Here is a 26,828-nt window from a genome sequence, read left to right as displayed (position 1 = left end):
TGATACTTCCTATAGAACCAAGGGGATAGGTTGATACTTCCTATAGAACCAAGGGGATAGGTTGATACTTCCTATAGAACCAAGGGGATAGGTTGATACTTCCTATAGAACCAAGGGGATAGGTTGATACTTCCTATAGAACCAAGGGTAATAGGTTGATACTTCCTATAGAACCAAGGGGATAGGTTGATACTTCCTATAGAACCAAGGGGATAGGTTGATACTTCCTATAGAACTAAGGGGAACATTCTAGAAGGGCCTTTCTTTAATGACATCACAGCATAAAGAGGCGTATCAGGAAGTGGTAAGGTAATCAAGCTGACTAAGTGAAAAGGGGATGTAGGAGAAAGGAAGGATGGGAACCTTCCAACAAGGCCTGGACCGGATTCAGGTGTTAAAATCCACAGAAACAGCATGCAAAACTGGTAAAAGTACACAAAAATGGTAGGAGATTATTTGGGAAGCGATTACATTGTTAGCTGCACAGTACACACACTTAATCTTTAACCAACCAGCCACACACAGATGTATACACACACAGATGGGGACACACAGAGGCATAGCCAGTACAGTACAATCCCCCTAACAAAAGGACAGTGAAAGTCCTACAGAGGCCTGCCTCCCTCCCCTCAATCCATCCAGAATGCCTATGAAAGCCAGGGTAGGTACATAGCAGTGGTTATTCCACTGCCTGAGGCTGGACACAGTGAGGTAGATAAATATGTCGGCGTCAGCTTCCAACCTCTCAGTCTGGGTTTTGGCTGGCTTCCAAAGCACTCTCCATCTCATCAAATCGATGAAGAACCCCTGGCCTCGCTGTCGAGGGGAATATGACAATGTATCTCAATATGTCTCCACTGAATCGACACATTTACTGAACTCAATCAGTGAGCAACATAGCACAACATTTTTCCATATTGGACATGCACAAATACACACAAAGTGCGCGCGCACGCACGCACACACAACCCTGTAAATTAGCACCATTTATAGGTCTGGTTCCATGCCAAGGAGGACAGTGCTGATTAATCACACTTAGACCACCAGAAGATCACACACTGTCCACCCACCACCCTCCTTCCTCCTCCCTCCTTCCACCCACCACCCTCCTTCCACCCACCACCCATCAACCTCCACCCATCAACCTCCACCCATCAACCTCCTTCCTCCACCCATCAACCTCCTTCCTCCACCCATCAACCTCCTTCCTCCACCCATCAACCTCCTTCCTCCTCCTCCCACCATGCTAATACCACTGTCCATCCATCAACCACCTTCCTCCTCCTCCTCCCACCATGCTAATACCACTGTCCATCCATCAACCTCCTTCCTCCACCCATCAACCTCCTTCCTCCACCCATCAACCTCCTTCCTCCTCCTCCCACCATGCTAATACCACTGTCCATCCATCAACCACCTTCCTCCTCCTCCCACCATGCTAATACCACTGTCCATCCATCAACCACCTTCCTCCTCATCCTCCTCCCACCATGCTAATACCACTGTCCATCCATCAACCACCTTCCTCCTCCTCCTCCCACCATGCTAATACCACTGTCCATCCATCAACCACCTTCCTCCTCATCCTCCTCCTCCTCCCACCATGCTAATACCACTGTCCATCCATCAACCACCTTCCTCCTCCTCCTCCTCCTCCTCCTCCTCCCACCATGCTAATACCACTGTCCATCCATCAACCACCTTCCTCCTCCTCCTCCTCCTCTTCCTCCTCCTCCCACCATGCTAATACCACTGTCCATCCATCAACCTTCTTCCTCCCACCATGCTAATACCACTGTCCATCCATCAACCACCTTCCTCCTCCTCCTCCTCCTCCCACCATGCTAATACCACTGTCCATCCATCAACCACCTTCCTCCTCCTCCTCCTCCCACCATGCTAATACCACTGTCCATCCATCAACCACCTTCCTCCTCCTCCTCCCACCATGCTAATACCACTGTCCATCCATCAAGCACCTTCCTCCTCCTCCTCCTCCTCCTCCCACCATGCTAATACCACTGTCCATCCATCAACCACCTTCCTCCTCCTCCTCCCACCATGCTAATACCACTGTCCATCCATCAACCACCTTCCTCCTCCTCCTCCCACCATCCCACTGTCCATCCACCCACCTTCCTTCCTCCCACCATGCTAATACCACTGTCCATCCATCAACCACCTTCCTCCTCCTCCTCCTCCTCCCACCATGCTAATACCACTGTCCATCCACCAACCACCTTCCTCCTCCCACCATGCTAATACCACTGTCCATCCATCAACCACCTTCCTCCTCCTCCTCCTGTCCATCCCACCATGCTAATACCACTGTCCATCCATCAACCACCTTCCTCCTCCTCCTCCTCCCACCATGCTAATACCACTGTCCATCCATCAACCACCTTCCTCCTCCTCCTCCTCCCACCATGCTAATACCACTGTCCATCCATCAACCACCTTCCTCCTCCTCCTCCCTCCCCTCCCACCATGCTAATACCACTGTCCATCCATCAACCACCTTCCTCCTCCTCCTCCTCCTCCCACCATGCTAATACCACTGTCCATCCATCAAACCACCTTCCTCCTCCTCCTCCTCCTCCCACCATGCCATCCAATAACCACTGTCCATCCATCCAACCACCTTCCTCCTCCTCCTCCTCCTCCCCCACCATGCTAATACCACTGTCCATCCATCAACCACCTTCCTCCTCCTCTCCTCCTCCTCCCACCATGCTAATACCACTGTCCATCCATCAACCACCTTCCTCCTCCTCCTCCTCCCACCATGCTAATACCACTGTCCATCCATCAACCACCTTCCTCCTCCTCCCCCACCATGCTCCACTGTCCATCCATCAACCACCTTCCTCCTCCTCCTCCTCCATGCTAATACCACTGTCCATCCATCAACCACCTTCCTCCTCCTCCTCCTCCCACCATGCTAATACCACTGTCCATCCATCAACCACCTTCCTCCTCCTCCTCCTCCTCCCACCATGCTAATACCACTGTCCATCCATCAACCACCTTCCTCCTCCTCCTCCTCCCCCACCATGCTAATACCACTGTCCATCCATCAACCACCTTCCTCCTCCTCCACTGTCCATCCATCAACCACCTTCCTCCTCCACCATGCTAATACCACTGTCCATCCATCAACCACCTTCCTCCTCCTCCTCCTCCCCCACCATGCTAATACCACTGTCCATCCATCAACCACCTTCCTCCTCCTCCTCCTCCCACCATGCCAATACCACTGTCCATCCATCAACCACCTTCCTCCTCCCCTCCTCCTCCTCCCACCATGCTAATACCACTGTCCATCCATCAACCACCTTCCTCCTCCTCCTCCTCCTCCTCCATGCTAATGCTAATACCACTGTCCATCCATCCATCAACCACCTTCCTCCTCCTCCTCCTCCCCCCACCATGCTAATACCACTGTCCATCCATCAACCACCTCCTCCCCTCCTCCATGCTAATACCACTGTCCATCCATCAACCACCTTCCTCCTCCTCCTCCTCCTCCCACCATGCTAATACCACTGTCCATCCATCAACCACCTTCCTCCTCCTCCTCCCACCATGCTAATACCACTGTCCATCCATCAACCACCTTCCTCCTCCTCCTCCCCTCCTCCCACCATGCTAATACCACTGTCCATCCATCCACCATCAACCACTGTCCATCCATCAACCACCTCCTCCTCCTCCTCCTCCCACCATGCTAATACCACTGTCCATCCATCAACCACCTTCCTCCTCCTCCTCCTCCTCCCACCATGCCATCCATACCACTGTCCATCCACCATGCAACCATCCATTCCTCCTCCTCCTCCTCCTCCTCCCACCATGCTAATACCACTGTCCATCCATCAACCACCTTCCTCCTCCTCCTCCTCCTCCCACCATGCTAATACCACTGTCCATCCATCAACCACCTTCCTCCTCCTCCTCCTCCTCCCACCATGCTAATACCACTGTCCATCCATCAACCTTCCTCCATCCTCAACCACTCCTCCTCCCCACCATGCTAATACCACTGTCCATCCCAACCACCACCATGCTAATACCACTGTCCATCCATCAACCACCTTCCTCCTCCTCCTCCTCCTCCCACCATGCTAATACCACTGTCCATCCATCAACCACCTTCCTCCTCCTCCTCCCTCCTCCTCCCACCATGCTAATACCACTGTCCATCCATCAACCACCTTCCTCCTCCTCCTCCCACCATGCTTACCACTGTCCATCCATCAACCACCACCATGCTAATACCACTGTCCATCCATCAACCTTCCTCCTCCTCCTCCCACCACCATGCTAATACCACTGTCCATCCATCAACCACCTTCCTCCTCCTCCTCCTCCTCCTCCCACCATGCTAATACCACTGTCCATCCATCAACCACCTTCCTCCTCCTCCTCCTCCTCCCACCATGCTAATACCACTGTCCATCCATCAACCACCTCCTCCTCCTCCTCCCACCATGCTAATACCACTGTCCATCCATCAACCACCTTCCTCCTCCTCCTCCTCCCACCATGCCTCCTCCATCCCACCATGCTAATACCACTGTCCATCCATCAACCACCTTCCTCCTCCTCCTCCCACCATGCTAATACCACTGTCCATCCATCAACCACCTTCCTCCTCCTCCTCCTCCTCCCCCACCATGCTAATACCACTGTCCATCCATCAACCACCTTCCTCCTCCTCCTCCTCCTCCCACCATGCTAATACCACTGTCCATCCATCAACCACCTTCCTCCTCCTCCTCCTCCCACCATGCTAATACCACTGTCCATCCACCAACCACCTTCCTCCTCCTCCTCCTCCTCCCACCATGCTAATACCATGTCCATCCATCACCACTGTCCATCCATCCATCAACCACCTTCCTCCTCATCCTCCTCCTCCCACCATGCTAATACCACTGTCCATCCATCAACCACCTTCCTCCTCCTCCTCCTCCCATCCTCCTCCCACCATGCTAATACCACTGTCCATCCATCCACCACCATGCCACCCATCCATCCCACCTCTTCCTCCTCCTCCCACCATGCTAATACCACTGTCCATCCATCAACCACCTTCCTCCTCCTCCTCCTCCCACCATGCTAATACCACTGTCCATCCATCAACCTTCCTCCTCCTCTTCTCCTCCTCCCACCTTCCATCCATCAACCACCTTCCTCCTCCCCCTCACCATGCTAATACCACTGTCCATCCATCAACCACCTTCCTCCTCCTCCTCCTCCCACCATGCTAATACCACTGTCCATCCATCAACCACCTTCCTCCTCCTCCTCCTCCTCCTCCTCCTCCCACCATGCTAATACCACTGTCCATCCATCAACCACCATGCTAATACCACTGTCCATCTCAACTCCTCCTCTTCCTCCTCCTCCCACCATGCTAATACCACTGTCCATCCATCAACCTTCCTCCTCCTCCTCCCACCATGCTAATACCACTGTCCATCCATCAACCACCTCCTCCTCCTCCTCCTCCCCCACCATGCTAATACCACTGTCCATCCATCAACAACCACCTTCCTCCTCCCATCCTCCTCCTCCCACCATCCATCAACCACCTTCCTCCTCCTCCCTCCTCCCCACTACCACTGTCCATCCATCAACCACCTTCCTCCTCCTCCTCCTCCTCCCACCATGTATCCATAACCACTGTCCATCCATCAACCACCTTCCTCCTCCTCCTCCTCCTCCTCCCACCATGCTAATAACACTGTCCATCCATCAACCACCTTCCTCCTCCTCCTCCTCCTCCCACCATGCTAATACCACTGTCCATCCATCAACCACCTTCCTCCTCCTCCTCCTCCCACCATGCTAATACCACTGTCCATCCATCAACCAACCACCTTCCATCCTCCTCAACCACCTCCTCCCACCATGCTAATACCACTGTCCATCCATCAACCACCTTCCTCCTCCTCCTCCCACCATGCTAATACCACTGTCCATCCATCAACCACCTTCCTCCTCCTCCTCCCACTCTTCCTCCTCCTCCCCATCAACCACCTTCCTCCCTCCCCCTCCCCCACCATGCTAATACCACTGTCCATCCATCAACCTTCCTCCTCCTCCTCCTCTTCCTCCTCCCCCCACCATGCTAATACCACTGTCCATCCATCAACCACCTTCCTCCTCCTCCTCCCACCATGCTAATACCACTGTCCATCCATCAACCACCTTCCTCCTCCTCCTCCTCCCACCATGCTAATACCACTGTCCATCCATCAACCACCTTCCTCCTCCTCCTCCTCTTCCTCCTCCTCCCACCATGCTAATACCGCTGTCCATCCATCAACCTTCCTCCTCCTCCTCCCACCATGCTAATACCACTGTCCATCCATCAACCACCTTCCTCCTCCTCCTCCCACCATGCTAATACCACTGTCCATCCATCAACCACCTTCCTCCTCCTCCCACCATGCTAATACCACTGTCCATCCATCCACCAACCACCTTCTTCCTCCTCCTCCCACCATGCTAATACCACTGTCCATCCATCAACCACCTTCCTCCTCCTCCCACCATGCTAATACCACTGTCCATCCATCCATCAACCACCTTCCTCCTCCTCCTCCCACCATGCTAATACCACTGTCCATCCATCAACCTTCCTCCTCCTCCTCCCACCATGCTAATACCACTGTCCATCCATCAACCTTCCTCCTCCTCTTCCTCCTTCCTCCCACCACCATGCTAATACCACTGTCCATCCATCAACCACCTTCCTCCTCCTCCTCCTCTTCCTCCTCCTCCCACCATGCTAATACCACTGTCCATCCATCAACCTTCCTCCTCCTCCTCCTCTTCCTCCTCCCCCCACCATGCTAATACCACTGTCCATCCATCAACCACCTTCCTCCTCCTCCTCCTCTTCCTCCTCCTCCCACCATGCTAATACCACTGTCCATCCATCAACCACCTTCCTCCTCCTCCCACCATGCTAATACCACTGTCCATCCATCAACCACCTTCCTCCTCCTCCTCCTCCTCCTCCCACCATGCTAATACCACTGTCCATCCATCAACCTTCCTCCTCCTCCTCCCACCATGCTAATACCACTGTCCATCCATCAACCACCTTCCTCCTCCTCTTCCTCCCACCATGCTAATACCACTGTCCATCCATCAACCACCTTCCTCCTCCTCCTCCTCCCACCATGCTAATACCACTGTCCATCCATCAACCACCTTCCTCCTCCTCCTCCTCCTCCTCCCACCATGCTAATACCACTGTCCATCCATCAACCACCTTCCTCCTCCTCCTCCTCCCACCATGCTAATACCACTGTCCATCCATCAACCACCTTCCTCCTCCCACCATGCTAATACCACTGTCCATCCATCCATCAACCACCTTCCTCCTCATCCTCCTCCTCCTCCCACCATGCTAATACCACTGTCCATCCATCCACCAACCACCTTCCTCTTCCTCCTCCTCCCACCATGCTAATACCACTGTCCATCCATCAACCACCTTCCTCCTCCTCCCACCATGCTAATACCACTGTCCATCCATCAACCTTCCTCCTCCTCCTCCTCCTCCTCCCCCCACCATGCTAATACCACTGTCCATCCATCAACCACCTTCCTCCTCCTCCTCCTCCTCTTCCTCCTCCTCCCACCATGCTAATACCACTGTCCATCCATCAACCACCTTCCTCCTCCTCCCACCATGCTAATACCACTGTCCATCCATCAACCACCTTCCTCCTCCTCCTCCTCCCACCATGCTAATACCACTGTCCATCCATCAACCACCTTCCTCCTCCTCCTCTTCCTCCTCCTCCCACCATGCTAATACCGCTGTCCATCCATCAACCTTCCTCCTCCTCCTCCCACCATGCTAATACCACTGTCCATCCATCAACCACCTTCCTCCTCCTCCTCCTCCCACCATGCTAATACCACTGTCCATCCATCAACCACCTTCCTCCTCCTCCTCCTCCTCCCACCATGCTAATACCACTGTCCATCCATCAACCACCTTCCTCCTCCTCCTCCTCCTCCTCCTCCCACCATGCTAATACCACTGTCCATCCATCCACCAACCACCTTCTTCCTCCTCCTCCCACCATGCTAATACCACTGTCCATCCATCCATCAACCACCTTCCTCCTCCTCCTCCCACCATGCTAATACCACTGTCCATCCATCAACCTTCCTCCTCCTCTTCCTCCTCCTCCTCCCACCATGCTAATACCACTGTCCATCCATCAACCACCTTCCTCCTCCTCCTCCCACCATGCTAATACCACTGTCCATCCATCAACCTTCCTCCTCCTCCTCCTCCTCTTCCTCCTCCCCCCACCATGCTAATACCACTGTCCATCCATCAACCACCTTCCTCCTCCTCCTCCTCCTCCTCCTCTTCCTCCTCCCACCATGCTAATACCACTGTCCATCCATCAACCACCTTCCTCCTCCTCCCACCATGCTAATACCACTGTCCATCCATCAACCACCTTCCTCCTCCTCCTCCCACCATGCTAATACCACTGTCCATCCATCAACCTTCCTCCTCCTTCTCCCACCATGCTAATACCACTGTCCATCCATCAACCACCTTCCTCCTCCTCTTCCTCCCACCATGCTAATACCACTGTCCATCCATCAACCACCTTCCTCCTCCTCCTCCTCCCCCACCATGCTAATACCACTGTCCATCCATCAACCACCTTCCTCCTCCTCCTCCTCCTCCCACCATGCTAATACCACTGTCCATCCATCAACCACCTTCCTCCTCCTCCTCCTCCCACCATGCTAATACCACTGTCCATCCATCAACCACCTTCCTCCTCCCACCATGCTAATACCACTGTCCATCCATCAACCACCTTCCTCCTCCCACCATGCTAATACCACTGTCCATCCATCAACCACCTTCCTCCTCCTCCTCCTCCTCCCACCATGCTAATACCACTGTCCATCCATCAACCACCTTCCTCCTCCTCCTCCCACCATGCTAATACCACTGTCCATCCATCAACCACCTTCCTCCTCCTCCTCCTCCTCCTCCCACCATGCTAATACCACTGTCCATCCATCAACCACCTTCCTCCTCCTCCTCCTCCTCCCCCACCATGCTAATACCACTGTCCATCTAGGGATAAAATACAGCGACACGATTAACTAGATTAGTGGGCGGGAACAAAATGAAGGGGAGGTAGGATATAACAGCACCATGCTTTGAACAATGTGACTACATCACATGAAGAGGACTGTGTGTGTGTGGGGGGGTGTTCAAGCAGATGCACATCATAGCTGTGGGAAGTGGTGGTGCTGCTGCACACCCTGAAAAATCTGAATAATGTTCATTTTTTTTTTTTCATTTTTTTTTTCACAAAAGTAGTGCCCTGGCTTTTACATGTATTATCAGACCGGTTATAGATGTCTGCAGTATGTGCAAAAACATTTCCAATTTGGCAAAAAAAATGTATGGACAAAATACAAAACATCCACATCAAATTTTAAAAAATTATTGATCAAATAACAGAAAATATTACCATCCTTACAAACCACTTCATAGAAAATGTACTGTACATAGGCCAGTCATCTTGGTTTGTACCTGTAGACCATCACCCTGAAGAAAACAATGACCAATCCAGGAATTAAATACATTCAGCCATCAAGCAGTTTGTGATGATGTGGCTCAGTTGGTAGAGTATGGTGCTTGCAATGCCAGGGTTGTGGGTTTGATTCCCACAGGTGACCAGTATGAAACATACTCACTCACTACTGTAAGTTGCTCTGGACAAGAGCGTCTACTAAAACGGAAAAGGAATGAATAGACCATTTCAATTTTTCATAGAAATAAGTTGCATTTGCAAAATATTTCAAGAAAACAGGAAAACATATCAAGCAAATATTTTTTATATTCCACAAGTATTATCAGATTAACTGTTTTGTAGAGATAATTAAACAGACTGAAGTTACAAATGCTGGTCAACACTCAAATAAATAAAATGTTTCTTCATAAAAGCAGTGCACCGGGCCTTTACAAGTCCTGTATTAACAGACCGATATAGACGTCATCAGCGCGGGCATTTCTTTCTCTGCACCCCCTCAGCAAAAAATAAATAAATCACAGCACCCCAAAACTACTTCCCCCAGCTATGTGCCTGTTTGTGAATGTCTAATCTCATGCTACTCAATCCTGACATCTGAAATATTGGTCTGCCTGTTTCTCTCTCCTGTCCCAGCAAAGAACCTAAGCTTCTTAACCATAATCAGCCCAGATAACGTCTGAAGCTTAGAGAGACTAAAGCGTATTGTTATGTGGTCTTAGTGGAGCCCCATGTTTAAAAAAAATGGACAATTAATTAACACGATTAATGCCCCCAGCTGCTTTGTCTTGGCCTCTCAGGGCTTGTGGTCCCAAATGGCATCTTATTTCCTATATAATGCAAAACTTTTGACCAGGGCCATCCAAGACCTCTACACTGAGTATACAAAACATTAAGAACACCTTCCTAATATTGCGTTGTACCCCCTCCCCTCTCCTTTTGCCCTCAGAACAGCCTCAGTTCCACAGGGATTCTGGCCCATGTCGACTCCAGTACTTCCCACAGTTGTGTCAAGTTGGCTGGATGTCTTTTGGGTGGTGGAACATTCTTGATACACACAGGAAAATGTTGAGCATGAAAAACCCAGCAGCGTTGCAGTTCTTGACACAAACCGGTGCGCCTGGCATCTACTACCATACCCCATTCAAAAGGAACTTCAAATATTTTGTCTTTCCCATTCACCCTCTGAATGGAACACGAACACAATCCATTTCTCAATTGTCTATTTAACCCGTCTCCTCCCCTTCATCTACACTGAGAAGTGGATTTACTTGGATTTTTCACTTTTAAAAAAAATCAGTGATCATAGTTTTCACCTGGAATGACCCGGTCAGTCTCATGGAAAGAGCAGGTGTTCTAAGTGTTTTGTAGACTCCGTGTATACCAGGTGGTGTCAAAGGAAGGGACATCATTAAAGACTCCAGCCACCAAAGACAGATGTTCTCTCTGCTTCCCTACAGCAACATGTAAAGCGTTGGTCTCATGTTTCATGAACTGTAATAAAAGATCCAAGAAATATCCCATAAGCACAAAACAAAAGCTTATTTCTCTCAAATGTTGTGCACAAATTTGTTTACATCCCTGTTAGTGAGGATTTCTCCTTTGCCATCCACCTGACTGATAGGTATGGCATATCAAGAAGCTGATTAAACAGCATGATCATTACACGTCGGTGCGGTAGGGTAGCCTAGTGGTTAGAGCGTTGGACTAGTAACCGAAAGGATGCAAGTTTAAATCCCCGAGCTGACAAGGTACAAATCTGTCGTTCTGCCCCTGAACAGGCAGTTCACCCACTGTTCCTAGGCCGTCATTGAAAATAAGAATTTGTTCTTAACTGACTTGCCTAGTTAAATAAAAGGTACAAATTTAAATAAAAATAAAACACAGGTGCACCTTGTGCGGGGTACAATAAAAGGCCACTAAAATGTGCAGTTGTGTCACACAATTCAGATGTCTCAAGTTGAGGGAGGTTGCAATTGGCATGAGAAAGAGAGAAACAAAATAACAACAATGATCATCCATCAGCCAATGTTTCATAATTTTTGAATCAGCAAATTAAATGTATAGAACAGAACTACTCACATCTCCGTCGTAGTAGAGCTGTTGCCAGATCATTTAATATTACATTTGTCATAAGCCACCTCCAACGTCGTTTTAGAGAATTTGGCAGTAAGTCCAACTGGCCACACAACAGCAGACGAAGTGTAACCAAGCCAGCCCAGGGCCTCCACATCCGGCTTCTTCACCTGCGGGATCATCAGAGACCAGCAACCCGGAGATCTGATGAAACTGAGGAGTATTTGTCTGTATTCTGATTGGCTGGGTCTGGCTATCCAGTGGGTGAGCTTGGCTCCCCAGTGGGTGGGCCTATGCCCTCCCAGGCCCACGCAAGGCTGCACCCCTGCCCAGTCATGTGAAATCCATAGATTAGGGATTTCATTTCAATTGACTGGTTCCCTTACATGAACTGTAACTTAGTAAAATATTGTTGCATGTTCTGTTTATATTTTTGTTCCGTTTAAATGGTCCTTGAAGCCATTTTGTTAGCTATCTGAGTTGACCCTTGTATTTAAATTTCTGCACCGTCTCTATGCACACTCACAAGGCCCAACACACACACACATATATCCTGATGCCTAGTCACCTTACCCTTATACATATTCCCCACTCACACCAGTATCACTGCACATTGTAGATATGGTGTTGAACTGACCCAGTATATAGTATGGTATGAACTGACCCAGTATGGTATTGAACTGACCCAGTATATAGTATGGTATTGACCTGACCCAGTATATAGTATGGTATGAACTGACCCAGTATGGTATTGAACTGACCCAGTATATAGTATGGTATTGAACTGACCCAGTATATAGTATGGTATTGAACTGACCCAGTATATAGTATGGTATTGAACTGACCCAGTATATAGTATGGTATGAACTGACCCAGTATATAGTATGGTATGAACTGACCCAGTATATAGTATGGTGTTGAACTGACCCAGTATATAGTATGGTATTGAACTGACCCAGTATGGTATTGAACTGACCCAGTATATAGTATGGTATTGAACTGACCCAGTATATAGTATGGTGTTGATCTGACCCAGTATATAGTATGGTATTGAACTGACCCTGTATATAGTATGGTATTGAACTGACCCAGTATGGTATTGAAGTGACCCAGTATATAGTATGGTATTGAACTGACCCAGTATGGTATTGAATTGACCCATTATGGTATTGAACTGACCCAGTATATAGTATGGTATTGAACTGACCCAGTATGGTATTGAACTGACCCAGTATGGTATTGAACTGACCCAGTATGGTATTGAACTGACCCAGTATGGTATTGAACTGACCCAGTATATAGTATGGTATTGAACTGACCCAGTATATAGTATGGTATTGAACTGACCCAGTATATAGTATGGTATTGAACTGACCCAGTATATAGTATGGTATTGAACTGACCCGGTATATAGTATGGTATTGAACTGACCCGGTATATAGTATGGTATTGAACTGACCCGGTATATAGTATGGTATTGAACTGACCCGGTATATAGTATGGTATTGAACTGACCCGGTATATAGTATGGTATTGAACTGACCCGGTATATAGTATGGTATTGATCTGACCCAGTATATAGTATGGTATTGATCTGACCCAGTATATAGTATGGTGTTGATCTGACCCAGTATATAGTATGCTGTTGAACTGACAAAGTATATAGTATGGTATTGAACTGACCCAGTATATAGTATGGTGTTGAACTGACCCAGTATATAGTATGGTGTTGAACTGACCCAGTATATAGTATGGTATTGAACTGACCCAGTATATAGTATGGTATTGAACTGACCCAGTATATAGTATGGTATTGAACTGACCCAGTATATAGTATGGTGTTGATCTGACCCAGTATATAGTATGGTATTGAACTGACCCAGTATATAGTATGGTGTTGAACTGACCCTGTATATAGTATGGTATTGAACTGACCCAGTATATAGTATGGTATTGATCTGACCCAGTATATAGTATGGTGTTGAACTGACCCTGTATATAGTATGGTATTGAACTGACCCAGTATATAGTATGGTATTGAACTGACCCAGTATATAGTATGCTGTTGAACTTTGTTCTACCTCATGCTATTTTTAGTTCTACATTGATATCTGCGCTGTTGGGTTTAACGCTTGCAAGAAAGGCATTTCACTGTACTTGTGCAATGGGCTCCCCGAGTGGCGCAGCGGTCTAAGGCACTGCATCGGAGTGCAAGAGGCCTCACTACAATCCCTTGTCCGAATCCAGGCTGTATCACATCCGGGCTTTGATTGAGAGTCCCATAGGGCGGCGCACAATTGACCCAGCATCGTACGGGTTTGGCCGGTGTAGGCTGGCATTGTAAATAAGAATTTGTTCTTAACTGACTTGCCTAGTTAAATAAAGGCTCAAACTGGAACATAGGCATCTGGTAAGAAGTAGGTGCACTGTACAGGGATTAGGTCATTTGTCTTGTCCACTGCGATCGATTAGATTCTTCAGATGTCCCTCAAGAGCCTAGTAAATCACAAAAATCATATTTGTTTTCTTCTATTTTCCCCTTCCAACAAGATGCAAATTGGCTTCTAGGGGGTCGTGGAGCGGTTTGTCATTCATTCATTCTAGGGGGTCGTGGAGCGGTTTGTCATTCATTCATTCTAGGGGGTCGTGGAGCGGTTTGTCATTCATTCATTCTAGGGGGTCGTGGAGCGGTTTGTCATTCATTCATTCTAGGGGGTCGTGGAGCGGTTTGTCATTCATTCATTCTAGGGGGTCGTGGAGCGGTTTGTCATTCATTCATTCTAGGGGTCGTGGAGCGGTTTGTCATTCATTCATTCTAGGGGGTCGTGGAGCGGTTTGTCGTTCATTCATTCTAGGGGGTCGTGGAGCGGTTTGTCATTCATTCATTCATTCTAGGGGGTCGTGGAGCGGTTTGTCATTCATTCATTCATTCTAGGGGGTCGTGGAGCGGTTTGTCATTCATTCATTCATTCTAGGGGGTCGTGGAGCGGTTTGTCATTCATTCATTCTAGGGGGTCGTGGAGCGGTTTGTCATTCATTCATTCTAGGGGGTCGTGGAGCGGTTTGTCATTCATTCATTCTAGGGGTCGTGGAGCGGTTTGTCATTCATTCATTCTAGGGGGTCGTGGAGCGGTTTGTCATTCATTCATTCTAGGGGGTCGTGGAGCGGTTTGTCATTCATTCATTCTAGGGGGTCGTGGAGCGGTTTGTCATTCATTCATTCTAGGGGGTCCTGGAGCAGTTTGTCATTCATTCATTCTAGGGGTCGTGGAGCGGTTTGTCATTCATTCTAGGGGGTCGTGGAGCGGTTTGTCATTCATTCTAGGGGGTCGTGGAGAGGTTTGTCATTCATTCTAGGGGGTTGTGGAGAGGTTTGTCATTCATTCTAGGGGGTCGTGGAGCGGTTTGTCATTCATTCTAGGGGGTCGTGGAGCGGTTTGTCATTCATTCATTCTAGGGGGTCGTGGAGAGGTTTGTCATTCATTCTAGGGGGTCGTGGAGCGGTTTATCATTCATTGCTCTCAGAATCTAGTGACGAGTGAAAAATATAATTAGAGAAAGAAAAAAAGTGTTTGTGTATTTAGAAGACACACAAATAACTGTTTATAATGCGTGAACGACATAATACCATCTCTGGAGAAAAGGTTGGACGCAGTTCACGGCTCAGGAGTCGGTGTCTTGAAAAACTAGACATGTAGGGGAGATATTTTGTTGTCGTTTAACGCTCTATAAACTTTTACCTCTGCATCAAAAACAGGAAAAGGTTACTAGCCGGGGAGAGAAGACAGGATGTATAACCTAATACCAGAGCCTAGTGTGTTCTTCCCTAGACAGGATGTATAACCTAATGCCAGAGCCTAGTGTGTTCTTCCCTAGACAGGATGTATAATCTAATACCAGAGCCTAGTGTTCTCTTCCCTAGACAGGATGTATAACCTAATACCAGAGCCTAGTGTGTTCTTCCCTAGACAGGACGTATAACCTAATACCAGAGCCTAGTGTGTTCTTCCCTAGACAGGACGTATAACCTAATACCAGAGCCTAGTGTGTTCTTCCCTAGACAGGATGTATAATCTAATACCAGAGCCTAGTGTTCTTCCCTAGACAGGATGTATAACCTAATACTAGAGCCTAGTGTGTTCTTCCCTAGACAGGATGTATAACCTAATACCAGAGCCTAGTGTGTTCTTCCCTAGACAGGATGTATAACCTAATACTAGAGCCTAGTGTGTTCTTCCCTAGACAGGATGTATAACCTAATACCAGAGCCTAGTGTGTTCTTCCCTAGACAGGACGTATAACCTAAAATTAGAGCCTAGTGTGTTTCCTAGACAGGATGTTTAACCTAATACTAGAGCCTAGTGTTTTTCCTAGCAGTAGTGACTGAACACACAGTAGGCCTAGCATATCATTACTAGGCATGAAACACACACACACACACACACACCAGGTTCTAGTCCCACAGAACGAAACCCAGAGATATTAGTAAGTTGTGTGTTACCCTCCCCTCTTGGTCACGGAGTATTGTTGTTAAGGATTATGTTTGTGGCTCAGCCCAGTCCAAGCTCTTCTCTGTCCTGGAACCTCAAATGGTGGAAAGCGCTGCCCCCTGGCACTAGGACACCAGATCCCTGCCCGTGACTTTTGTGAACTAACACTCACACTGGAGTTTTTCCCCAAAACACTGGCTTTGCTGATAGCTACTCTATTGAGAAAAACAAGTACTTACCATACCCGAGATGTGGTTGTCTCACCTAGCTATCTTAAGATGAATGCACTAACTGTAAACTGCTCTGGATAAGAGCATCTGCTAAATGACTACAATGTAAAATGTTAGCTAATTGTCAAATTGGGGAAACTGAGAATGAGTGTCTGAGATGAAACCGAGGGAAAAGAGTCAGAAATGTCTGTGACAGTGAGGTAACAGTTAGATTCACACCAAGAGCTGGGTGAGAATGAGAGTAAATCTCAGAGAGGACAGGCTGATGTGAAAGACAGCGTCACAGATAACTGACCTCCCAGAGAAGACTCAGGGTCACAGATAACTGAACTCAGAAAACTCAGGGTCTACTCAGAATGAGGGAAAAACAGTGTAAAGTAAGGTTGGTGCTGGAGTGGGTACATGGTGCTCTTAAATAGCTTGTAATTGGCTTTTATGTGATTCAGAACAGAGGTCGGTCATTGCGTCCTTTCCTCTTCACTGGTTGGCATGGAGGTGTGTGTGTAATATATATATATATATATGCCAGTGGTATAGTACCACAGAGCCCAGTAGTCTACCATATTAACAGGTTCATTAAGTCACCATCTGGCAGAGTAACACCAGTACTAAGGACGGGTGGCATACCAGCTCAAGGACATATTTGACAAAGTCCAGCAGGCTGTTGAAAGCATATTGACACAGCATCACTTACTGCTGCAGTGGAAGCAAAAATGACAGAATAAAAATGGGCAAAGCTTGTGGATTTCACACATACCAGCTATGAAGCACAGACAAGCTGTGAATTACCTCCCTCCCTTCCAGCCTTACAAAACAAATGACTGAAAAATGTTCAGCTTACAGACGTGAGTATATGAGTTTCACAGCCTGACGGCAGAGAAGGATTGAGAGAACGCTACCAGAGAAACAGGTGTGTGTTAGTGCTGTGTCTTTGATTAAAAAACTAAAGACAGCCAAGTACCCTCGGAGAGCTGTGATCTCTCTCTCCCCCACCTCTCTCTCCCCCCACCTCTCTCTCTCCCCCCCACACCTCTCCCCCCCCCACACCTCTCCCCCCCCCACACACACACCTCTCTCCCCCCCACACACACACCTCTCTCCCCCCCACCACCCCCCCACCACCTCTCCCCCCCACCACCTCTCTCTCTCTCTCTCCCCCCACCACCACCACCTCTCTCTCTCTCTCTCTCTCTCTCCCCCCACCCACCACCTCTCTCTCTCTCCCCCACCACCACCTCTCTCTCTCTCCCCCACCACCTCTCTCCCCCCCCACCACCTCTCTGCGGCACACATGCGGCACACATGCGACAGGCCATCAGATTGTCTCCCTCCATGCTCCTCACAGCTCTCTAATAAAAGCCTCCAGTAGACAATGTCTGCTTCCCATATAGTACCCTATGTAGGGCACTACTTAGGACCAAAACCTTACGAGGCCTGGTCAAAAAGGTAGTGCACTACATAGGGACACAAGTGTCATTTGGGATGTACCCTGTGTGTGTGTGTGTGTGTGTGTGTGTGTTGTCAGGCTGGCGTTTACATGGAGGAGCAGACAGGAGTTATTTTATTAGCCTTCATTGTCCTCATAACAAGGCCAGGTTTTAGAGGGCACACGCACACTCGCACCACTCACTGTTTCTTGGCCCAAGCAAGTCTCTCCTTATTGGTGTCCTTTAGTAGTTTGGGCTCCCGAGTGGTACAGTGGTCTAAGGCACTGTATCTCAGTGCAAGAGGCTTCACTACAGACCCTGGTTCGATTCCAGGCTGTATCACATCCGGACGTGATTGGGAGTCCCATTGGGTGGTGAACAATTGGCCCAGCGTCGTCGGGGTTTGGCCGGGGTAGGCAGTCTTTGTAAATAACATTTTTTTAATTATCTGACTTGCCTGGATAAATAAACATTTAAATAAAATTTAAAAAAGTAGTGATTTCTTTGTAGCAATTTGACCATGAAGGCCTGACTCATGCAGTCTCCTCTGAAGAGTTGATGTTGAGATGTGTCTGTAATTTGAACACTGAAGCATTTATTTGGGCTGCAATTTCTGAGGATGGTAACTCCTAATGAACTTATCCTCTGCAGCTGTCTGGGTCTTCCTTTTAAAATGAGCCAGTTTCATCACAGTGCTCACACTTGTTAATTTAAATGCATTCCGGGTGACTACCTCATGAAGCTGGTTGAGAGAATGCCAAGAGTGTACAAAGCTGTCAAGGAAAAGGGTTGCAACTTTGAAGAACCTAAAATATAAAACATATTTTGAATTTGTTTAAAAATAAATTGGGTTACTACATGATCCCATATGTGTCATTTCATAGTTGTGATGTCTTCACTATTATTCTGCAATGTAGAAAATAATAAAAATAACGAAAAACCCTTGAATGAGTAGGTGTCCAAACTTTTGACTGGTACTGTATATATACAGTATTCGGACCCATATACTTTTTATTACTTCACAGCCTTATTCTAAAATAGATTAAATTAGGTTTTCCTCACCAATCTACACACAATACCTCATAAACGACAAAGGTTTATGAAGCGAAAACAGGTTTTTAGAAAGCATTCAGTCCCTTTGATATGAGACTCGAAATTGAGCTCAGGTGCATCCTGTTTCCACTGATCAACCTTGAGCTGTTTCTACAACTTCATTGGAGTCCACCTGTGGTAAATTCAATTGATTGGACATGATTTGGAAAGGCACACACCTGTGAGAGATATAGATATATATATATATATATATATCTATATATCTAAGGTCTCACAGTTGACAGTGCATGTCAGAGCAAAAACCAAGTCATGAGGTCGAAGGAATTGTCAGGGAGGTGACCAAGAACCCAAATGGTCACTCGGACAGAGATCAAGAGTTCCTCTGTGGAGATGGGAGAACCTTCCAGAAGGACAACCATCACTACCTAACTCCACCAATCAGGCCTTTATGGTAGAGTGGCCAGACGGAAGCCACTCTTCAGTAAAAGGCACAATACAGCCCATTTGGAGTTTGTTTTTCAGCGGCAGGGAGACTAGTCAGGATCAAGGGAAAGATGAACGGCGCAAAGTACAGAGCGAGATCCTTGATGAAAACCTGCTCTAGAGCGCTCAGGACCTCAGACTGGGGCGAAGGTTCACCTTCCAACAGGACAACGACCCTAAGCACACAGCCAAGACAACGCACGAGTGGCTTCAGGACAAGTCTCTGAATGTCTTTGAGTGGCCCAGCCAGATCCCGGAGTTGAACCCGGTCGAACATCTCTGGAGAGACCTGAAAATAGCTGTGTAGCAACACTCCTTATCAAACTTGACAGCGCGTGAGAAGATCTACAAAGAAAAATGGGAGAAACACCCCAAATATACGTGTGCTAAGCTTGTAGCGTCATACCCAAGACTTGAGGCTGTAATCAATCCCTGCCAAAAGGTGCATCAACAAAGTACTGAGTAAAGGGTCTGAATATACCTACACAATGTAAGGTTAATGTTGTTGTTTTTTATGACATTTGCAAAAATGTCTAAAAACCTGTTTTTGCTTTGTCATTATGGGGTATTGAGTGTAGACTGATGGAAAAATGTTAGAATTTAATCCACTTCTGAATGCATTGTAATATGCAACATCCACTGATGAATAAACTCCCTCCCTCCTTTCCTGATTAGAATGACATTCTCTCAGGTGTCGTCCTTTCCTGATCAGAATGACATTCTCTCAGGTGTCGTCCTTTCCTGATCAGAATGACATTCTCTCAGGTGTCGTCCTTTCCTGATCAGAATGACATTCTCTCAGGTGTCGTCCTTTCCTGATCAGAATGACATTCTCTCAGGTGTCGTCCTTTCCTGATCAGAATGACATTCTCTCAGGTGTCGTCCTTTCCTGATCAGAATGACATTCTCTGTCAGGTGACATTCTCTCAGGTGTCGTCCTTTCCTGATCAGAATGACATTCTCTCAGGTGTCGTCCTTTCCTGATCAGAATGACATTCTCTCAGGTGACATTCTCTCAGGTCCTTTCCTGATCAGAATGACATTCTCTCAGGTGTCGTCCTTTCCTGATCAGAATGACATTCTCTCAGGTGTCGTCCTTTCTGATCAGAATGACATTCTCTCAGGTATCGTCCTTTCCTGATCAGAATGACATTCTCTCAGGTGTCGTCCTTTCCTGATCAGAATGACATTCTCTCAGGTGTCGTCCTTTCCTGATCAGAATGACATTCTCTCAGGTGTCGTCCTTTCCTGATCAGAATGACATTCTCTCAGGTGTCGTCCTTTCCTGATCAGAATGACATTCTCTCAGGTGTCGTCCTTTCCTGATCAGAATGACATTCTCTCAGGTGTCGTCCTTTCCTGATCAGAATGACATTCTCTCAGGTATCGTCCTTTCCTGATCAGAATGACATTCTCTCAGGTATCGTCCTTTCCTGATCAGAATTACATTCTCTCTGGTATCGTCATTTTCTATCTATCCCATCTATCTCCCCCACTGATTTCGTAACTGTCAACAATCTAACAAAGAAGCCTTTTTTCCCATTTTCTTCTATCTAGTGGAGCCGTGCTAGCTGCAAGGTGTCCTCTCTCTCTATCTAGTGGAGCCGTGCTAGCTGCAAGGTGTCTCTCTCTCTATCTAGTGGAGCCGTGCTGCAAGGTGTCCTCTCTCTCTATCTAGTGGAGCCGTGCTAGCTGCAAGGTGTCCTCTCTCTATCTAGTGGAGCCGTGCTAGCTGCAAGGTGTCCTCTCTCTCTATCTAGTGGAGCCGTGCTAGCTGCAAGGTGTCCTCTCTCTCCATCTAGTGGAGCCGTGCTAGCTGCAAGGTGTCCTCTCTCTCTATCTAGTGGAGCCGTGCTAGCTGCAAGGTGTCCTCTCTCTCTATCTATCTAGTGGAGCCGTGCTAGCTGCAAGGTGTCTCTCTCAATCTAGTGGAGCCGTGCTAGCTGCAAGGTGTCCTCTCTCTCCATCTAGTGGAGCCGTGCTAGCTGCAAGGTGTCCTCTCTCTATCTAGAGGAGCCGTGCTAGCTGCAAGGTGTCTCTCAATCTAGTGGAGCCGTGCTAGCTGCAAGGTGTCCTCTCTCTATCTAGAGGAGCCGTGCTAGCTGCAAGGTGTCTCTCTCAATCTAGTGGAGCCGTGCTAGCTGCAAGGTGTCCTCTCTCTATCTAGTGGAGCCATGCTAGCTGCAAGGTGTCTCTCTCTCTATCTAGAGGAGCCGTGCTAGCTGCAAGGTGTCCTCTCTCTCTATCTATCTAGTGGAGCCGTGCTAGCTGCAAGATGTCCTCTCTCTCTATCTATCTAGTGGAGCCGTGCTAGCTGCAAGATGTCCTCTCTCTCTATCTAGCTAGTGGAGCCGTGCTGCAAGGTGTCTCTCTCAATCTAGTGGAGCCGTGCTAGCTGCAAGGTGTCCTCTCTCTATCTAGAGGAGCCGTGCTAGCTGCAAGGTGTCTCTCAATCTAGTGGAGCCGTGCTAGCTGCAAGGTGTCCTCTCTCTCTAGTGAAGCCGTGCTAGCTGCAAGGTGTCTCTCTCTCTCTCTATCTAGTGGAGCCGTGCTAGCTGCAAGGTGTCTCTCTCTCTCTCTATCTAGTGGAGCCGTGCTAGCTGCAAGGTGTCTCTCTCTCTATCTAGTGGAGCCGTGCTAGCTGCAAGGTGTCTCTCTCTAGAGGAGCCGTGCTAGCTGCAAGGTGTCCTCTCTCTCCATCTAGTGGAGCCGTGCTAGCTGCAAGGTGTCTCTCTCTAGAGGAGCCGTGCTAGCTGCAAGGTGTCCTCTCTCTCTATCTAGTGGAGCCGTGCTAGCTGCAAGGTGTCCTCTCTCTCTATCTAGTGGAGCCGTGCTAGCTGCAAGGTGTCCTCTCTATCTAGTGGAGCCATGCTAGCTGCAAGTTGTCCTCTCGCTCTATCTAGTGGAGCCGTGCTAGCTGCAAGGTGTCTCTCTATCTAGTGGAGCCGTGCTAGCTGCAAGGTGTCTCTCTCTATCTAGAGGAGCCGTGCTAGCTGCAAGGTGTCCTCTATCTAGTGGAGCCATGCTAGCTGCAAGGTGTCCTCTCTATCTAGTGGAGCCATGCTAGCTGCAAGGTGTCCTCTCTCTCTATCTAGAGGAGCCGTGCTAGCTGCAAGGTGTCCTCTCTCTCTATCTAGTGGAGCCGTGCTAGCTGCAAGGTGTCCTCTCTATCTAGTGGAGCCGTGCTAGCTGCAAGGTGTCCTCTCTCTATCTAGTGGAGCCGTGCTAGCTGCAAGGTGTCCTCTCTCTATCTAGTGGAGCCGTGCTAGCTGCAAGGTGTCCTCTCTCTCTATCTAGAGGAGCCGTGCTAGCTGCAAGGTGTCTCTCTCTCTATCTAGTGGAGCCATGCTAGCTGCAAGGTGTCCTCTCTCTATCTAGAGGAGCCGTGCTAGCTGCAAGGTGTCCTCTCTCTATCTAGTGGAGCCGTGCTAGCTGCAAGGTGTCCTCTCTCTCTATCTAGAGGAGCCGTGCTAGCTGCAAGGTGTCCTCTCTCTCTATCTAGTGGAGCCGTGCTAGCTGCAAGGTGTCCTCTCTATCTAGTGGAGCCGTGCTAGCTGCAAGGTGTCTCTCTCTCTATCTAGAGGAGCCGTGCTAGCTGCAAGGTGTCTCTCTATCTAGTAGAGCCGTGCTAGCTGCAAGGTGTCCTCTCTCTATCTAGTGGAGCCGTGCTAGCTGCAAGGTGTCCTCTCTCTCTATCTAGTGGAGCCGTGCTAGCTGCAAGGTGTCCTCTCTCTCTATCTAGAGGAGCCGTGCTAGCTGCAAGGTGTCTCTCTCTCTATCTAGTGGAGCCGTGCTAGCTGCAAGGTGTCTCTCTATCTAGTGGAGCCGTGCTAGCTGCAAGGTGTCCGCTCTCTCTAGCTAGAGGAATATGGACACACGCGCGCACCAGTGGAGGCTCCTCAGAGGAGGAAGAGGAGGACCATCCTCCTCAGTGAAATTTCATAAAAATAGTTAAACAAAGTCCTTTTTATATAAAACTATACTAAATATATTCATATATGTCACAAAATAATTGCGTAAAATTAACCAGGTAGGCCAGTTGAGAACAAGTTCTCATTTACAACTGCGACCTGGCAAAGATAAAGCAAAGCAGTGCGACAAACAAGTTAACCCACTGTTCCCCCGGTAGGCCGTCAGTGTAAATAAGAATTTGTTCTTAACCGACTTGCCGAGTTAAATAAAAAAAAACACTACTATTGTCAACTTTCTCCTGACATGAACTGAAGCCATGTCTCATGTGCCCAACTCATCCACTGGCACATTGAATGTTTCCTCTCCGAGCACTGTGAGTCCCCCATCAATTGACTCTACATACAGTAATGAGAGAACATCACAAACACAATCACATTATTACACATCAGTGATTAGACTCCTTGCTTGGACTAACTCATTATTAGCTCTTTTATCTAACTGTGTTAGTGTGTTGCTTTATAGTTAGTCTTCCCAGTCAAATCCTGTCCTGTACTTTTCAAGCCTCTGAACACCTCAACTTATCCCTCATACACTCATTCAAATCACTGCTGTGATCCCTTTCCAACACAGTGCAAGTAGCCCTCTCATTTCCATTCCCCATAATATTGTATTATAAGTATAAGCTTTATTTAAAGCGTCAAATAATATGTCGGACAATTTTTTGAAACACGCCGTTGTCCCCGTGTGTTCCGCGCCTATATCGGAGGTCTCCCATCCTCCTCAATTTTTCAAGTCACCAGCCTCTACTGGCACGCACCACCGCAGGCACACACACACACACACACACACACACACACACACACACAGCCCAGCATGGTTCAAACCGCGTCATCTCAATTCATTAGCGAAAGGATAATTATTTCCTGAACCTCAGATTCGGCCGTTTAACTTTAAAGCGTTTTAAATGAGGGCGGCCATCGCTCCAAATGTGCACGCATCCTCTACGGGCGGATACAGAGAACACTGCAACCGCTGACAGCAGGAGAGGAATTCATTAAATAGAGCAGAAATGTTGAATTTAATTGTCTATCAGAATGACAAGTATGATGAGCAATGTCCTATTATGGGTAGAGAGGATAGTTGGTAATGCCAGAGAATCCTTCCTGATATCCTCCCTGCCCATAACAGGACAACCAGTAATGCCAGAGAATCCTTCCTCTATGACAATGGAAGCCAGACTATGCCAACTTCAGCAGTGTGACATCACCAACAATCCATTTTTGGGCAGTCTGTGCATTGGTCTCCCCTCTCCTCTTGCTTTTTTCTGAATCGCTCCCGGAATGCATTTCATCTATTTGTTACTTTCGGTGTGAGGTGGCAGTGAGTTTTCCTAGGGCTTCCTGCCTGCCTGCGTAGGCTCCTACATCATTGCGTGGGCGTCCAGATTGAGAGAGGGAGGGATGGAGAGAGCTGGTGGGGGTAGTCTGACTCTGACCTCTGCTGCAGTGTAACAAATCACTGAGCATCCATCCTTTCCTTCTCAAAGAGACGGATGAAAAGTTGTTGAATTTTTAAAAGCCTCCACTTGTGCTTAGAATAACTTGTGATTCAACTCTGACTAAAGTGACTGCCTATTTAATTTGTGTTCTTAGTACGATGCTGTGTGAGAGACAGACCATGGCACACAGAATAGAAAGGTGTCCTCGCTTGTGTGAATGGATATTTTATGAGTCAGTGATTGTGTATTAGGGGCTAGGGACGGAACAGGTGTTAGTAGCGGAACAGGTGTTAGTAGCGGAACAGGTGTTAGTAGCGGAACAGGTGTTAGTAGCGGAACAGGTGTTAGTAGCGGAACAGGGGCTATTAATGGAACAGGTGTTAGTAGCGGAACAGGGGCTATTAATGGAACAGGTGTTAGTAGCGGAACAGGGGCTATTAATGGAACAGGTGTTAGTAGTGGAACAGGGGCTATTAATGGAACAGGGGCTATTAATGGAACAGGGGCTATTAATGGAACAGGTGCTATTAATGGAACAGGTGTTAGTAGCGGAACAGGGGCTATTAATGGAACAGGGGCTAGCGGCGGAACAGGGGCTAGCGGCGGAACAGGGGCTAGCGGCGGAACAGGGGCTAGCGGCGGAATAGGGGCTAGCGGCGGAGTAGGGGCTATTAATAATGGAATAATGCTTTAGGAATAACAACAGGGTTGAAACAGTTAAATGTGAGAGGCTAAGTGAAACCCAAGTGTGTGTGTACATTATAGTGTGTGTGTACGTAGATGAGTGAGTGTACTAGTGTGTGTGTGTGTGTGTGTGTGTAGGCCACCAGTCTGATTTCTGGTGTGGGAGGAGAACAGCTTGACTGTACCATTATTAAGCCGAGACCCTGTGGCTCTCGTCTCTGGAAGCACACAGCATCATAAATAGCCAACTGGAAAACAGCTGCAACACAACACCACACATGTACTGTGCTCCAGATGAGTATGACAGGTCACGCATGTTTAAAACCTCACATACATGACACTCGTGTTAGTTTCTCTTCAGTACAGGAAAACAAATATGACAAATCTTATAACAACTGCCCACAGCCTATAACATGTCACCAAGAAGCGGTCTCTGTATTCACAAGCCAAAAGGCTACAAGTACCTTATGTTCAACATGTCGTGTTCTATGAGGAAGTGTTCCTTATTAGTGTGCACTTGGGCTCTGTCTTTTGTAGGTAATCACACGGATTTATGATATAACGAAGGACACAGACACGCACCCCAAAAAGGGAGGAGGGAAAAAAATGATGCATCACTGCAGTATTGTAGCTACTGCATATACACCTCAGGGGTAAAGTTGTATCATTATTCAGTCCTGTGTGTGCAGTGCAGTTCCATTCCCCTGACACTGCCGCACGTTAGAGACATCTACATTATTTATCCCCACGTGATCTCTAGCGGAGCCCCTCACCTTAAGAAAATACCCTTCCTTTATATAACCTAGAACAGGGAAGCAGGGATGCATCCCAAATCAAATCATATTCCCTATATATACACACACACACACACACACACACACACACACACAATGCACTACTTCTGACCAGGGTCCATCGGGTATAGGGTGACATTTTGGGATGTCTCCTAGGAGTTCAGTTTGAGAGAAAAGCCAAATGGCTTAGAAAATGTGATTTGGAGAACAAGGAGTGTTTTTCCCTGGGTAGATTGAATTGATGTAGCTACTGACGTGTTGGATTATCACTTCTGGTTTGACTTAAATTATGTAAATGTCTCACAGGCAAAAGTTATGGAGGAATCATCTGGACTGGTCCATTTAGGTAGCTGACTAAGGACATCAATTGCAACTGCATAAATTGCTTTTCACGCTCTTCAACCACTCGTCATTTAATAATAATTTATTGTAATGATCAAGTATATACACTACTTGACACCTGCTTGTCGAACATCTTATTCCAAAATCATGGGCATTAATGTGGAGTGCCCCCCCCCCCTTGCTGCTATAACAGCCTCCACTCTTCTGGGAAGGCTTTCCACTAGATGTTGGAACATT

General features: G+C 47.9%; 1 protein-coding gene across 3 annotated transcripts in view; it reads right to left on the bottom strand.

Moving 5' to 3' along the window:
- Positions 1-26,828, bottom strand: part of LOC115144455 (brain-specific angiogenesis inhibitor 1-associated protein 2-like) — a 150,337-nt gene that overhangs the window by 72,809 nt on the left and 50,700 nt on the right. The window lies entirely within an intron of this gene.

Source organism: Oncorhynchus nerka, linkage group LG16 (genome assembly GCF_034236695.1).
Source record: "Oncorhynchus nerka isolate Pitt River linkage group LG16, Oner_Uvic_2.0, whole genome shotgun sequence".
Taxonomy (NCBI): Eukaryota; Metazoa; Chordata; class Actinopteri; order Salmoniformes; family Salmonidae; genus Oncorhynchus; species Oncorhynchus nerka.
This window is presented reverse-complemented; position numbering and strand designations above follow the sequence as displayed.